The sequence below is a fragment of the Triturus cristatus genome, chromosome 1_2 (assembly GCF_964204655.1).
Source record: "Triturus cristatus chromosome 1_2, aTriCri1.1, whole genome shotgun sequence".
NCBI classification, from domain to species: Eukaryota; Metazoa; Chordata; class Amphibia; order Caudata; family Salamandridae; genus Triturus; species Triturus cristatus.
In genome coordinates this window covers 242,272,502-242,289,479 of record NC_140580.1, presented here as the reverse complement: position 1 = coordinate 242,289,479, position 16,978 = coordinate 242,272,502, and positions in this window count along the sequence as shown.

Sequence of the window (16,978 nt, the reverse complement as noted above, 5' to 3'; positions counted from 1 at the left end):
CTGGTTAAGGTCTTAACTTTTACTCTGGCCTAACAGCTAAGTTCTTAGACTCGTACTTTGGCCTACTGGTTAAGGTCTTAACTCTTACTGTAGCCTACTGGTTAATGTCTTAACTCTTACTCTGGCCTAATAGCTAAGGTCTTAGACTCTTACTCTGGCCTAATTGTTAAGGTCTTAACTCTTACTCTGGCCTAATAGCTAAGGTCTTAGACTCGTACTGTGGCCTAATGGTTGAGGTCTTAACTCTTACTCTGGCCTAATAGCTAAGGTCTTAGACTCGTACTATGGCCTACAGGTTAAGGTCTTAACTCTTACTCTGGCCTAATAGCTAAGGTCTTAGACTCGTACTCTGGCCTAATGGTTATGGTCTTAACTCTTACTCTGGCCTAATAGCTAAGGTCTTAACTCTTACTCTGGCCTAATAGCTAAGGTCTTAGACTCGTACTCTGGCCTAATGGTTAAGGTCTTAACTCTTACTCTGGCCTACTGGTTAAGGTCTTAACTCTTACTCTGGCCTAATAGCTAAGGTCTTAGACTCGTACTCTGGCCTAATGGTTAAGGTCTTAACTCTTACTCTGGCCTACTGGTTAAGGTCTTAACTTTTTCTCTGGCCTAATAGCTAAGGTCTTAACTCTTACTCTGCCCTAATAGCTAAGGTCTTAACTCTTACTCTGGCCTAATAGCTAAGGTCTTAGACTTGTACTCTGGCCTAATGGTTAAGGTCTTAACTCTTACTCTGGCCTACTGGTTAAGGTCTTAACTCTTACCCTGGCCTACTGGTTAAGGTCTTAACTCTTACTCTGGCCTAATAGCTAAGGTCTTAGACTTGTACTCTGGCCTAATGGTTAAGGTCTTAACTCTTACTCTGGCCTACTGGTTAAGGTCTTAACTCTTACTCTGGCCTAATAGCTAAGGTCTTAACTCTTACTCTGTCCTAATAGCTGAGGTATTAACTCTTACTCTGGCCTAATAGCTAAGGTCTTAGACTCGTATTCTGGCCTAATGGTTATGGTCTTAACTCTTACTCTGGCCTAATAGCTAAGGTCTTAACTCTTACTCTGGCCTAATAGCTAAGGTCTTAGACTCGTACTCTGGCCTAATGGTTAAGGTCTTAACTCTTACTCTGGCCTACTGGTTAAGGTCTTAACTCTTACTCTGGCCTAATAGCTAAGGTCTTAACTCTTACTCTGGCCTAATAACTAAGGTCTTAGACTCGTACTCTGGCCTAATGGTTAAGGTCTTAACTCTTACTCTGGCCTACTGGTTAAGGTCTTAACTCTTACTCTGGCCTAATGGCTAAGGTCTTAGACTCATACTCTGGCCTAATGGTTAAGGTCTTAACTCTTACTCTGGCCTACTGGTTAAGGTCTTAACTCTTTCTCTGGCCTAATAGCTAAGGTCTTAACTGTTACTCTGCCCTAATAGCTAAGGTCTTAACTGTTACTCTGGCCTAATAGCTAAGGTCTTAGACTTGTACTCTGGCCTAATGGTTAAGGTCTTAACTCTTACTCTGGCCTACTGGTTAAGGTCTTAACTCTTACTCTGGCCTACTGGTTAAGGTCTTAACTCTTACTCTGGCATAATAGCTAAGGTCTTAGACTTGTACTCTGGCCTAATGGTTAAGGTCTTAACTCTTACTCTGGCCTACTGGTTAAGGTCTTAACTCTTACTCTGGCCTAATAGGTAGGGTCTTAACTCTTACTCTAGCCTAATAGCTAAGGTCTTAGACTCGTACTCTGGCCTAATGGTTAAGGTCTTAACTCTCACTCTGGCCTAATAGCTAAGGTCTTAACTCTTACTCTGGCCTAATAGCTAAGGTCTTAGACTCATACTCTGGCCTAATGGTTAAGGTCTTAACTCTTACTCTGGCCTAATAGCTAAGGTCTTAGACTTGTACTCTGGCCTAATGGTTAAGGTCTCAACTCTTACTCTGGCCTACTGGTTAAGGTCTTAACTCTTACTCTGGCCTAATAGCTAAGGTCTTAACTCGTACTCTGGCCTAATGGTTAAGGTCTTAACTCTTACTCTGGCCTACTGGTTAAGGTCTTAACTCTTACTCTGGCCTATTAGCTAAGGTCTTAGACTCGTACTCTGGCCTAGTAGGTAAGGTCTTAGACTCGTACTCTGGCCTAATAGCTAAGGTCTTAGACTCGTACTCTGGCCTACTGGTTAAGGTCTTAACTCTTACTCTGGCCTAATAGCTAAGGTCTTAGACTCGTACTCTGGCCTAATAGCTAAGGTCTTAGACTCATACTCTGGCCTACTGGTTAAAGTCTTCACTCTTACTCTGGCCTACTGGTTAAGGTCTTAACTCTTACTCTGGCCTAATAGCTAAGGTCTTAGACTCGTACTCTGGCCTAATACCTAAGGTTTTAGACTCGTACTCTGGCCTACTGGTTAAGGTCTTAACTTTTACTCTGGCCTAATAGCTAAGGTCTTAGACTCGTACTCTGGCCCAATAGCTAAGGTCTTAGACTTGTACTCTGGCCTACTGGTTAAGGTCTTAACTCTTACTCTGGCCTAATAGCTAAGGTCTAAGACTCGTACTATGGCATAATGGTTAAGGTCTTAACACTTACTCTGGCCTGATAGCTAAGGTACTCGTACTCTGGCCTAATAGCTAAGGTCTTAGACTCGTACTCTGGCCTAATGGTTAAGGTCTTAACTCTTACTCGAACATAATAGCTAAGGTCTTAGACTCGTACTCTGGCCTACTGTTTAAGGTCTTAACTCTTACTCTGGCCTACTGGTTAGGGTCTTAACTCTTACTCTGGCCTAATAGCTAAGGTCTTAACTCTTACTATGGCCTAATAGCTAAGGTCTTAACTCTTACTCTGGCCTAATAGCTAAGGTCTTAGACTCGTTCTCTGGCCTAATGGTTAAGGTCTTAATTCTTACTATGGCCTAATAGCTAAGGTCTTAACTCTTACTCTGGCCTAATAGCTAAGGACTTAGACTCGTACTCTGGCCTAATGGTTAAGGTCTTAACTCTTACTCTGGCCTACTGGTTAAGGTCTTAACTCTTACTCTGGCCAAATAGCTAAGGTCTTAACTCTTGCTCTGGCCTAATAGCTACGGTCTTAGACTCGTACTCTGGCCTAATGGTTAAGGTCTTAACTCTTACTCTGGCCTACTGGTTAAGATCTTAACTCTTACTCTGGCCTAATAGCTACGGTCTTAGACTCGTACTCTGGCCTAATGGTTAAGGTCTTAACTCTTACTCTGGCCTACTGGTTAAGGTCTTAACTCTTTCTCTGGCCAAATAGCTAAGGTCTTAACTCTTACTCTGGCCTAATAGCTAAGGTCTTAGACTTGTACTCTGCCCTAATGGTTAAGGTCTTAACTCTTACTCTGGCCTACTGGTTTAGGTCTTAACTCTTACTCTGGCTTACTGGTTAAGGTCTTAACTCTTACTCTGGCCTAATAGCTAAGGACTTAGACTTGTACTCTGGCCTAATGGTTAAGGTCTTAACTCTTACTCTGGCCTAATAGCTAAGGTCTTAACTCTTACTCTAGCCTAATAGCTAAGGTCTTAGACTCGTACTCTGGCCTAATGGTTAAGGTCTTAACTCTTACTCTGGCCTAATAGCTAAGGTCTTAACTCTTACTCTGGCCTAATAGCTAAGGTCTTAGACTCGTACTCTGGTCTAATGGTTAAGGTCTTAACTCTTACTCTAGCCTACTGGTTAAGGCCTTAACTCTTACTCTGGCCTAGTGGTTAAGGTCTTAACTCTTACTTTGGCCTAATAGCTAAGGTCTAACTCGTACTCTGGCCTAATGGTTAAGGTCTTAACTCTTACTCTGGCCTACTGGTTAAGGTCTTAACTCTTACTCTGGCCTAATAGCTAAGGTCTTAACTCTTACTCTGGCCTAATAGCTAAGGTCTTAGACTCGTACTCTGGCCTAATGGTGAAGGTCTTAACTCTTACTCTGGCCGACTGGTTATGGTCTTAACTCTTACTCTGGCCTAATAGCTAAGGTCTTAGACGTGTACTCTGGCCTAGTAGGTAAGGTCTTAGACTCGTACTCTGGCCTAATAGCTAAGGTCTAAGACTCGTACTCTGGCCTACTGGTTAAGGTCTTAAATCTTACTCTGGCCTAATAGCTAAGGTCTTAGACTCGTACTCTGGCCTAATAGCTAAGGTCTTAGACTCGTATTCTGGCCTACTGGTTTAGGTCTTAACTCTTACTCTGGCCTACTGGTTAAGGTCTTAACTCTTACTCTGGCCTAATAGCTAAGGTCTTAGACTCGTACTCTGACCTAATGGTTAAGGTCTTAACTCTTAGTCTGGCCTAATAGCTAAGGTCTTAACTCTTACTCTGGCCTAATAGCGAAGGTCTTAGACTCGTTCCCTGGCCTACAGGTTAAGGTCGTAACTCTTACTCTGGCCTAATAGCTAAGGTCTTAGACTCGTACTCTGGAATACTGGTTAAGGTCTTAACTCTTAGTCTGGCCTAATAGCTAAGGTCTTAACTCTTACTCTGGATTAATAGCTAAGGTCTTAGACTCTTACTCTGGCATAATGGTTAAGGTCCTAACTCTTACACTGGCCTACTGGTTAAGGTCTTAACTCTTACTCTGGCCTAATAGCTAAGGTCTTAGACTCGTACTCTGGCCTAATAGCTAAGGTCTTAGACTCGTATTCTGGCCTACTGGTTTAGGTCTTAACTCTTACTCTGGCCTACTGGTTAAGGTCTTAACTCTTACTCTGGCCTAATAGCTAAGGTCTTAGACTCGTACTCTGACCTAATGGTTAAGGTCTTAACTCTTAGTCTGGCCTAATAGCTAAGGTCTTAACTCTTACTCTGGCCTAATAGCGAAGGTCTTAGACTCGTTCCCTGGCCTACAGGTTAAGGTCGTAACTCTTACTCTGGCCTAATAGCTAAGGTCTTAGACTCGTACTCTGGAATACTGGTTAAGGTCTTAACTCTTAGTCTGGCCTAATAGCTAAGGTCTTAACTCTTACTCTGGATTAATAGCTAAGGTCTTAGACTCTTACTCTGGCATAATGGTTAAGGTCCTAACTCTTACACTGGCCTACTGGTTAAGGTCTTAACTCTTACTCTGGCCTAATAGCTAATGTCTTAGACTCATACTCTGGCCTAATGGTTAAGGTCTTAACTCTTACTCTGGCCTAATAGCTAAGGTCTTAGACTCGTTCTCTGGCCTACTGGTTAAGGTCTTGACTCTTGCTCTGGCCTACTGGTTAAGGTCTTAACTCTTACTCTGGCCTAATAGCTAAGGTCTTAGTCTCGTACTCTGGCCTAATGGTTAAGGTCTTAACTCTTACTCTGGCCTAATATCTAAGGTCTTAGACTCAGACTATGGCCGACAGGTTAAGGTCTTAACTCTTACTCTGGCCTAATAGCTAAGGTCTTAACTCTTACTCTGGCCTAATAGCTAAGGTCTTAGACTCGTACTCTGGCCTAATGGTTAAGGTCTTAACCCTTACTCTGGCCTAATAGCTAAGGTCTAAGACTCGTACTATGGCATAATGGTTAAGGTCTTAACACTTACTCTGGCCTAATAGCTAAGGTCTTAGACTCGTACTCTGGCCTAATAGCTAAGGTCTTAGACTCGTACTCTGGCCTAATGGTTAAGGTCTTAACTCTTACTCTGGCCTAATAGCTAAGGTCTTAGACTCGTACTCTGGCCTAATGGTTAAGGTCTTAACCCTTACTCTGGCCTAATAGCTAAGGTCTAAGACTCGTACTATGGCATAATGGTTAAGGTCTTAACACTTACTCTGGCCTAATAGCTAAGGTCTTAGACTCGTACTCTGGCCTAATAGCTAAGGTCTTAGACTCGTACTCTGGCCTAATGGTTAAGGTCTTAACTCTTACTCTGGCCTAATAGCTAAGGTCTTAGACTCGTACTCTGGCCTACTGGTTAATATCTTAACTCTTACTCTGGCCTACTGGTTAAGGTCTTAGACTCGTACTCTGGCCTAATGGATAAGGTCTTAACTCTTACTCTGGCCTAATAGCTAAGGTCTTAACTCTTATTCTGGCCTAATAGCTAAGGTCTTAACTCCTATTCTGGCCTACTGGATAAGGTCTTAACTCTTACTCTGGCCTACTGATTAAGGTCTTAACTCTTACTCTGACCTAATAGCTAAGGTCTTAGACTCGTACTCTGGCCTAATGGTTCAGGTCTTAACTCTTACTCTGGCCTAATAGCTAAGGTCTTAGACTCGTACTCTGGCCTAATGGTTAAGGTCTTAACTCTTACTCTGGCCTAAAAGCTAAGGTCTTAACTCATACTCTGCCCTAATAGCTAAGGTCTTAGACTTGTACTCTGGCCCAATGGTTAAAGTCTTAACTCTTACTGTGGCCTAATAGCTAAGGTCTTAACTCTTACTCTTGCCTAATGGTTAAGGTCTTAGACTCGTACTCTGGCCTAATGGTTAAGGTCTTAACTCCTACTCTGGCCTACTGGTTAAGGTGTTAACTCTTACTCTGGCTTAATAGCTAAGGTCTTAACTCTTACTCTGGCCTAATAGCTAAGGTCTTAGACTCATACTCTGGCCTAATGGTTAAGGTCTTAACTCTTACTCTGGCCTACTGGTTAAGGTCTTAACTCTTACTCTGGCCTAATAGCTAAGGTCCTAACTCTTACTCTGGCCTACTGGTTAAGGTCTTAACTCTTACTCTGGTCTAATAGCTAAGGACTTAACTCTTACTCTGGCCTAATAGCTGAGGTCTTAACTCTTACTCTGGCCTAATAGCTAAGTTCTTAGACTCGTACTCTGGCCTAATGGTTAAGGTCTTAACTCTTACTCTGGCCTACTTGTTAAGGTCTTAACTCTTACTCTGGCCTAATAGCTAAGGTCTTAACTCTTACTTTGGCCTAATAACTAAGGTCTTAGACTCGTACTCTGGCCTAATGGTTATGGTCTTAACTCTTACTCTGGCCTACTCGTTAGGGTCTTAACTCTTACTCTAGCCTAATAGCTAAGGTCTTAGACTCGTACTCTGGCCTAATGGTTAAGGTCTTAACTCTTACTCTGGCCTACTAAATAAGGTCTTAACTCTTTCTCTGGCCTAATAGCTAAGGTCTTAACTCTTACTCTGGCCTAATAGCTAAGGTCTTAACTCTTACTCTGGCCTAATAGCTAAGGTCTTAGACTTGTACTCTGGCCTAATGGTTAAGGTCTTAACTCTTACTCTGGCCTACTGGTTAAGGTCTTAACTCTTACTCTGGCCTAATAGCTAAGGTCTTAGACTTGTACTCTGGCCTATTGGTTAAGGTCTTAACTCTTACTCTGGCCTACTGGTTAAGGACTTAACTCTTACTCTGGCCTAATAGCTAAGGTCTTAACTCTTACTCTAGCCTAATAGCTAAGGTTTTAGACTCGTACTCTGGCCTAATGGTTAAGGTCTTAACTCTTACTCTGGCCTAATAGCTAAGGTCTTAACTCTTACTCTGGCCTAATAGCTAAGGCCTTAGACTCATACTCTGGCCTAATGGTTAAGGTCTTAACTCTTACTCTGGCCTAATAGCTAAGGTATTAGACTCGTACTCTGGCCTAATGGTTAAGGTCTTAACTCTTACTCTGGCCTACTGGTTAAGGTCTTAACTCTTACTCTGGCCTAATAGCTAAGGTCTTAACTCGTACTCTGGCCTAATGTTTAAGGTCTTAACTCTTACTCTGGTCTACTGGTTAAGGTCTTAACTCTTACTCTGGCCTAGTAGCTAAGGTCTTAGACTCGTCCTCTGGCCTAGTAGGTAAGGTCTTAGACTCGTACTCTGGCCTAATAGCTAAGGTCTTAGACTCGTACTCTGGCCTACTGGTTAAGGTCTTAACTCCGACTCTGGCCTAATAGCTAAGGTCTTAGACTCGTACTCTGGCCTAATAGCTAAGGTCTTAGACTCGTACTCTGGCCTACTGGTTAAGGTCTTAACTCTTACTCTGGCCTACTGGTTAAGGTCTTAACTCTTACTCTGGCCTACTGGTTAAGGTCTTAACTCTTACCCTGGCCTACTGGTTAAGGTCTTAACTCTTACTCTGGCCTAATAGCTAAGGTCTTAGACTTGTACTCTGGCCTAATGGTTAAGGTCTTAACTCTTACTCTGGCCTACTGGTTAAGGTCTTAACTCTTACTCTGGCCTAATAGCTAAGGTCTTAACTCTTACTCTGGCCTAATAGCTGAGGTCTTAACTCTTACTCTGGCCTAATAGCTAATGTCTTAGACTCGTATTCTGGCCTAATGGTTAAGGTCTTAACTCTTACTCTGGCCTACTGGTTAAGGTCTTAACTCTTACTCTGGCCAAATAGCTAAGGTCTTAACTCTTGCTCTGGCCTAATAGCTACGGTCTTAGACTCGTACTCTGGCCTAATGGTTAAGGTCTTAACTCTTACTCTGGCCTACTGGTTAAGATCTTAACTCTTACTCTGGCCTAATAGCTAAGGTCTTAGACTCGTACTCTGGCCTAATGGTTGAGGTCTTAACTATAACTCAGGCCTACTGGTTAAGGTCTTAACTCTTTCTCTGGCCAAATAGCTAAGGTCTTAACTCTTACTCTGGCCTAATAGCTAAGGTCTTAGACTTGTACTCTGCCCTAATGGTTAAGGTCTTAACTCTTACTCTGGCCTACTGGTTTAGGTCTTAACTCTTACTCTGGCTTACTGGTTAAGGTCTTAACTCTTACTCTGGCCTAATAGCTAAGGACTTAGACTTGTACTCTGGCCTAATGGTTAAGGTCTTAACTCTTACTCTGGCCTAATAGCTAAGGTCTTAACTCTTACTCTAGCCTAATAGCTAAGGTCTTAGACTCGTACTCTGGCCTAATGGTTAAGGTCTTAACTCTTACTCTGGCCTAATAGCTAAGGTCTTAACTCTTACTCTGGCCTAATAGCTAAGGTCTTAGACTCGTACTCTGGTCTAATGGTTAAGGTCTTAACTCTTACTCTAGCCTACTGGTTAAGGTCTTAACTCTTACTCTGGCCTACTGGTTAAGGTCTTAACTCTTACTTTGGCCTAATAGCTAAGGTCTAACTCTTACTCTGGCCTAATAGCTAAGGTCTTAGACTCGTACTCTGGCCTAATGGTTAAGGTCTTAACTCTTATTCTGGCCTAATAGCTAAGGTCTTAACTCTTACTCTATCCTAATAGCTAAGGTCTTAGACTCGTACTCTGGCCTAATGGTTAAGGTCTTAACTCTTACTCTGGCCTACTGGTTAAGGTCTTAACTCTTACTCTGGCCTAATAGCTAAGGTCTTAACTCTTACTCTGGCCTAATAGCTAAGGTCTTAGACTCGTACTCTGGCCTAATGGTTAAGGTCTTAACTCTTACTCTGGCCGACTGGTTATGGTCTTAACTCTTACTCTGGCCTAATAGCTAAGGTCTTAACTCTTACTCTGGCCTAATAGCTAAGGTCTTAGACTCGTACTCTGGCCTAATGGTTAAGGTCTTAACTCTTACTCTGGCCGACTGGTTATGGTCTTAACTCTTACTCTGGCCTAATAGCTAAGGTCTTAGACTTGTACTCTGGCCTAGTAGGTAAGGTCTTAGACTCGTACTCTGGCCTAATAGCTAAGGTCTAAGACTCGTACTCTGGCCTACTGGTTAAGGTCTTAAATCTTACTCTGGCCTAATAGCTAAGGTCTTAGACTCGTACTCTGGCCTAATAGCTAAGGTCTTAGACTCGTATTCTGGCCTACTGGTTAAGGTCTTAACTCTTACTCTGGCCTACTGGTTAAGGTCTTAACTCTTACTCTGGCCTAATAGCTAAGGTCTTAGACTCGTACTCTGACCTAATGGTTAAGGTCTTAACTCTTAGTCTGGCCTAATAGCTAAGGTCTTAACTCTTACTCTGGCCTAATAGCGAAGGTCTTAGACTCGTTCCCTGGCCTACAGGTTAAGGTCGTAACTCTTACTCTGGCCTAATAGCTAAGGTCTTAACTCTTACTCTGGCCTAATAGCTAAGTTCTTAGACTCGTACTATGGCCTACAGGTTAAGGTCTTAACTCTTACTCTGGCCTAATAGCTAAGGTCTTAGACTCGTACTCTGGAACACTGGTTAAGGTCTTAACTCTTAGTCTGGCCTAATAGCTAAGGTCTTAACTCTTACTCTGGATTAATAGCTAAGGTCTTAGACTCTTACTCTGGCATAATGGTTAAGGTCCTAACTCTTACACTGGCCTACTGGTTAAGGTCTTAACTCTTACTCTGGCCTAATAGCTAAGGTCTTAGACTCATACTCTGGCCTAATGGTTAAGGTCTTAACTCTTACTCTGGCCTAATAGCTAAGGTCTTAGACTCGTTCTCTGGCCTACTGGTTAAGGTCTTGACTCTTGCTCTGGCCTACTGGTTAAGGTCTTAACTCTTACTCTGGCCTAATAGCTAAGGTCTTAGTCTCGTACTCTGGCCTAATGGTTAAGGTCTTAACTCTTACTCTGGCCTAATATCTAAGGTCTTAGACTCAGACTATGGCCGACAGGTTAAGGTCTTAACTCTTACTCTGGCCTAATAGCTAAGGTCTTAACTCTTACTCTGGCCTAATAGCTAAGGTCTTAGACTCGTACTCTGGCCTAATGGTTAAGGTCTTAACCCTTACTCTGGCCTAATAGCTAAGGTCTAAGACTCGTACTATGGCATAATGGTTAAGGTCTTAACACTTACTCTGGCCTAATAGCTAAGGTCTTAGACTCGTACTCTGGCCTAATAGCTAAGGTCTTAGACTCGTACTCTGGCCTAATGGTTAAGGTCTTAACTCTTACTCTGGCCTAATAGCTAAGGTCTTAGACTCGTACTCTGGCCTAATGGTTAAGGTCTTAACCCTTACTCTGGCCTAATAGCTAAGGTCTAAGACTCGTACTATGGCATAATGGTTAAGGTCTTAACACTTACTCTGGCCTAATAGCTAAGGTCTTAGACTCGTACTCTGGCCTAATAGCTAAGGTCTTAGACTCGTACTCTGGCCTAATGGTTAAGGTCTTAACTCTTACTCTGGCCTAATAGCTAAGGTCTTAGACTCGTACTCTGGCCTACTGGTTAATATCTTAACTCTTACTCTGGCCTACTGGTTAAGGTCTTAGACTCGTACCCTGGCCTAATGGATAAGGTCTTAACTCTTACTCTGGCCTAATAGCTAAGGTCTTAACTCTTATTCTGGCCTAATAGCTAAGGTCTTAACTCTTATTCTGGCCTACTGGATAAGGTCTTAACTCTTACTCTGGCCTACTGATTAAGGTCTTAACTCTTACTCTGACCTAATAGCTAAGGTCTTAGACTCGTACTCTGGCCTAATGGTTCAGGTCTTAACTCTTACTCTGGCCTAATAGCTAAGGTCTTAGACTCGTACTCTGGCCTAATGGTTAAGGTCTTAACTCTTACTCTGGCCTAAAAGCTAAGGTCTTAACTCATACTCTGCCCTAATAGCTAAGGTCTTAGACTTGTACTCTGGCCCAATGGTTAAAGTCTTAACTCTTACTGTGGCCTAATAGCTAAGGTCTTAACTCTTACTCTTGCCTAATGGTTAAGGTCTTAGACTCGTACTCTGGCCTAATGGTTAAGGTCTTAACTCCTACTCTGGCCTACTGGTTAAGGTGTTAACTCTTACTCTGGCTTAATAGCTAAGGTCTTAACTCTTACTCTGGCCTAATAGCTAAGGTCTTAGACTCGTACTCTGGCCTAATGGTTAAGGTCTTAACTCTTACTCTGGCCTACTGGTTAAGGTCTTAACTCTTACTCTGGCCTAATAGCTAAGGTCCTAACTCTTACTCTGGCCTAATGGTCAAGGTCTTAACTCTTACTCTGGCCTACTGGTTAAGGTCTTAACTCTTACTCTGGTCTAATAGCTAAGGTCTTAACTCTTACTCTGGCCTAATAGCTGAGGTCTTAACTCTTACTCTGGCCTAATAGCTAAGTTCTTAGACTCGTACTCTGGCCTAATGGTTAAGGTCTTAACTCTTACTCTGGCCTACTTGTTAAGGTCTTAACTCTTACTCTGGCCTAATAGCTAAGGTCTTAACTCTTACTTTGGCCTAATAACTAAGGTCTTAGACTCGTACTCTGGCCTAATGGTTATGGTCTTAACTCTTACTCTGGCCTACTCGTTAGGGTCTTAACTCTTACTCTAGCCTAATAGCTAAGGTCTTAGACTCGTACTCTGGCCTAATGGTTAAGGTCTTAACTCTTACTCTGGCCTACTAACTAAGGTCTTAACTCTTTCTCTGGCCTAATAGCTAAGGTCTTAACTCTTACTCTGGCCTAATAGCTAAGGTCTTAACTCTTACTCTGGCCTAATAGCTAAGGTCTTAGACTTGTACTCTGGCCTAATGGTTAAGGTCTTAACTCTTACTCTGGCCTACTGATTAAGGTCTTAACTCTTACTCTGGCCTACTGGTTAAGGTCTTAACTCTTACTCTGGCCTAATAGCTAAGGTCTTAGACTTGTACTCTGGCCTATTGGTTAAGGTCTTAACTCTTACTCTGGCCTACTGGTTAAGGACTTAACTCTTACTCTGGCCTAATAGCTAAGGTCTTAACTCTTACTCTAGCCTAATAGCTAAGGTCTTAGACTCGTACTCTGGCCTAATGGTTAAGGTCTTAACTCTTACTCTGGTCTAATAGCTAAGGTCTTAACTCTTACTCTGGCCTAATAGCTAAGGCCTTAGACTCATACTCTGGCCTAATGGTTAAGGTCTTAACTCTTACTCTGGCCTAATAGCTAAGGTATTAGACTCGTACTCTGGCCTAATGGTTAAGGTCTTAACTCTTACTCTGGCCTACTGGTTAAGGTCTTAACTCTTACTCTGGCCTAATAGCTAAGGTCTTAACTCGTACTCTGGCCTAATGTTTAAGGTCTTAACTCTTACTCTGGTCTACTGGTTAAGGTCTTAACTCTTACTCTGGCCTAATAGCTAAGGTCTTAGACTCGTCCTCTGGCCTAGTAGGTAAGGTCTTAGACTCGTACTCTGGCCTAATAGCTAAGGTCTTAGACTCGTACTCTGGCCTACTGGTTAAGGTCTTAACTCCGACTCTGGCCTAATAGCTAAGGTCTTAGACTCGTACTCTGGCCTAATAGCTAAGGTCTTAGACTCGTACTCTGGCCTACTGGTTAAGGTCTTAACTCTTACTCTGGCCTACTGGTTAAGGTCTTAACTCTTACTCTGGCCTACTGGTTAAGGTCTTAACTCTTACCCTGGCCTACTGGTTAAGGTCTTAACTCTTACTCTGGCCTAATAGCTAAGGTCTTAGACTTGTACTCTGGCCTAATGGTTAAGGTCTTAACTCTTACTCTGGCCTACTGGTTAAGGTCTTAACTCTTACTCTGGCCTAATAGCTAAGGTCTTAACTCTTACTCTGGCCTAATAGCTGAGGTCTTAACTCTTACTCTGGCCTAATAGCTAAGGTCTTAGACTCGTATTCTGGCCTAATGGTTATGGTCTTAACTCTTACTCTGGCCTAATAGCTAAGGTCTTAACTCTTACTCTGGCCTAATAGCTAAGGTCTTAGTCTCGTACTCTGGCCTAATGGTTAAGGTCTTAACTCTTACTCTGGCCTACTGGTTAAGGTCTTAACTCTTACTCTGGCCTAATAGCTAAGGTCTTAACTCTTACTCTGGCCTAATAACTAAGGTCTTAGACTCGTACTGTGGCCTAATGGTTAAGGTCTTAACTATTACTCTGGCCTACTGGTTAAGGTCTTAACTCTTACTCTGGCCTAATAGCTAAGGTCTTAAACTCATACTCTGGCCTAATGGTTAAGGTCTTAACTCTTACTCTGGCCTACTGGTTAAGGTCTTAACTCTTTCTCTGGCCTAATAGCTAAGGTCTTAACTCTTACTCTGCCCTAATAGCTAAGGTCTTAACTGTTACTCTGGCCTAATAGCTAAGGTCTTAGACTCGTACTCTGGCCTAATGGTTAAGGTCTTAACTCTTACTCTGGCCTACTGGTTAAGGTCTTAACTCCTACTCTGGCCTACTGGTTAAGGTCTTAACTCTTACTCTGGCCTAATAGCTAAGGTCTTAGACTTGTACTCTGGCCTAATGGTTAAGGTCTTAACTCTTACTCTGGCCTACTGGTTCAGGTCTTAACTCTTACTCTGGCCTAATAGGTAGGGTCTTAACTCTTACTCTAGCCTAATAGCTAAGGTCTTAGACTCGTACTCTGGCCTAATGGTTAAGGTCTTAACTCTTACTCTGGCCTAATAGCTAAGGTCTTAACTCCTACTCTGGCCTAATAGCTAAGGTCTTAGACTCATACTCTGGCCTAATGGTTAAGGTCTTAACTCTTACTCTGGCCTAATAGCTAAGGTCTTAGACTTGTACTCTGGCCTAATGGTTAAGGTCTTAACTCTTACTCTGGCCTACTGGTTAAGGTCTTAACTCTTACTCTGGCCTAATAGCTAAGGTCTTAACTCGTACTCTGGCCTAATCGTTAAGGTCTTAACTCTTACTCTGGCCTAATGGTTGAGGTCTTAACTATAACTCAGGCCTACTGGTTAAGGTCTTAACTCTTTCTCTGGCCAAATAGCTAAGGTCTTAACTCTTACTCTGGCCTAATAGCTAAGGTCTTAGACTTGTACTCTGGCCTAATGGTTAAGGTCTTAACTCTTACTCTGGCCTACTGGTTTAGGTCTTAACTCTTACTCTGGCCTACTGGTTAAGGTCTTAACTCTTACTCTGGCCTAATAGCTAAGGACTTAGACTTGTACTCTGGCCTAATGGTTAATGTCTTAACTCTTACTCTGGCCTACTGGTTAAGGTCTTAACTCTTACTCTGGCCTAATAGCTAAGGTCTTAACTCTTACTCTAGCCTAATAGCTAAGGTCTTAGACTCGTACTCTGGCCTAATGGTTAAGGTCTTAACTCTTACTCTGGCCTAATAGCTAAGGTCTTAACTCTTACTCTGGCCTAATAGCTAAGGTCTTAGACTCGTACTCTGGTTTAATGGTTAAGGCCTTAACTCTTACTCTAGCCTACTGGTTAAGGTCTTAACTCTTACTCTGGCCTACTGGTTAAGGTCTTAACTCTTACTTTGGCCTAATAGCTAAGGTCTTAACTCTTACTCTGGCCTAATAGCTAAGGTCTTAGACTCGTACTCTGGCCTAATGGTTAAGGTCTTAACTCTTACTCTGGCCTAATAGCTAAGGTCTTAACTCTTACTCTAGCCTAATAGCTAAGGTCTTAGACTCGTACTCTGGCCTAATGGTTAAGGTCTTAACTCTTACTCTGGCCTACTGGTTAAGGTCTTAACTCTTACTCTGGCCTAATAGCTATGGTCTTAACTCTTACTCTGGCCTAATAGCTAAGGTCTTAGACTCGTACTCTGGCCTAATGGTTAAGGTCTTAACTCTTACTCTGGCCGACTGGTTAAGGTCTTAACTCTTACTCTGGCCTAATAGCTAAGGTCTTAGACTTGTACTCTGGCCTAGTAGGTAAGGTCTTAGACTCGTACTCTGGCCTAATAGCTAAGGTCTAAGACTCGTACTCTGGCCTACTGGTTAAGGTCTTAAATGTTACTCTGGCCTAATAGCTAAGGTCTTAGACTCGTACTCTGGCCTAATAGCTAAGGTCTTAGACTCGTATTCTGGCCTACTGGTTAAGGTCTTAACTCTTACTCTGACCTACTGGTTAAGGTCTTAACTCTTACTCTGGCCTAATAGCTAAGGTCTTAACTCTTACTTTGGCCTAATAACTAAGGTCTTAGACTCGTACTCTGGCTTAATGGTTATGGTCTTAACTCTTACTCTGGCCTACTCGTTAGGGTCTTAACTCTTACTCTGGCCTAATAGCTAAGGTCTTAGACTCGTACTCTGGCCTAATGGTTAAGGTCTTAACTCTTACTCTGGCCTACTAAATAAGGTCTTAACTCTTTCTCTGGCCTAATAGCTAAGGTCTTAACTCTTACTCTGGCCTAATAGCTAAGGTCTTAACTCTTACTCTGGCCTAATAGCTAAGGTCTTAGACTTGTACTCTGGCCTAATGGTTAAGGTCTTAACTCTTACTCTGGCCTACTGGTTAAGGTCTTAACTCTTACTCTGGCCTAATAGCTAAGGTCTTAGACTTGTACTCTGGCCTATTGGTTAAGGTCTTAACTCTTACTCTGGCCTACTGGTTAAGGACTTAACTCTTACTCTGGCCTAATAGCTAAGGTCTTAACTCTTACTCTAGCCTAATAGCTAAGGTCTTAGACTCGTACTCTGGCCTAATGGTTAAGGTCTTAACTCTTACTCTGGCCTAATAGCTAAGGTCTTAACTCTTACTCTGGCCTAATAGCTAAGGCCTTAGACTCATACTCTGGCCTAATGGTTAAGGTCTTAACTCTTACTCTGGCCTAATAGCTAAGGTATTAGACTCGTACTCTGGCCTAATGGTTAAGGTCTTAACTCTTACTCTGGCCTACTGGTTAAGGTCTTAATTCTTACTCTGGCCTAATAGCTAAGGTCTTAACTCGTACTCTGGCCTAATGTTTAAGGTCTTAACTCTTACTCTGGTCTACTGGTTAAGGTCTTAACTCTTACTCTGGCCTAATAGCTAAGGTCTTAGACTCGTCCTCTGGCCTAGTAGGTAAGGTCTTAGACTCGTACTCTGGCCTAATAGCTAAGGTCTTAGACTCGTACTCTGGCCTACTGGTTAAGGTCTTAACTCCGACTCTGGCCTAATAGCTAAGGTCTTAGACTCGTACTCTGGCCTAATAGCTAAGGTCTTAGACTCGTACTCTGGCCTACTGGTTAAGGTCTTAACTCTTACTCTGGCCTACTGGTTAAGGTCTTAACTCTTACGCTGGCCTACTGGTTAAGGTCTTAACTCTTACCCTGGCCTACTGGTTACGGTCTTAACTCTTACTCTGGCCTAATAGCTAAGGTCTTAGACTTGTACTCTGGCCTAATGGTTAAGGTCTTAACTCTTACTCTGGCCTACTGGTTAAGGTCTTAACTCTTACTCTGGCCTAATATCTAAGGTCTTAACTCTTACTCTGGCCTAATAGCTGAGGTCTTAACTCTTACTCTGGCCTCATAGCTAAG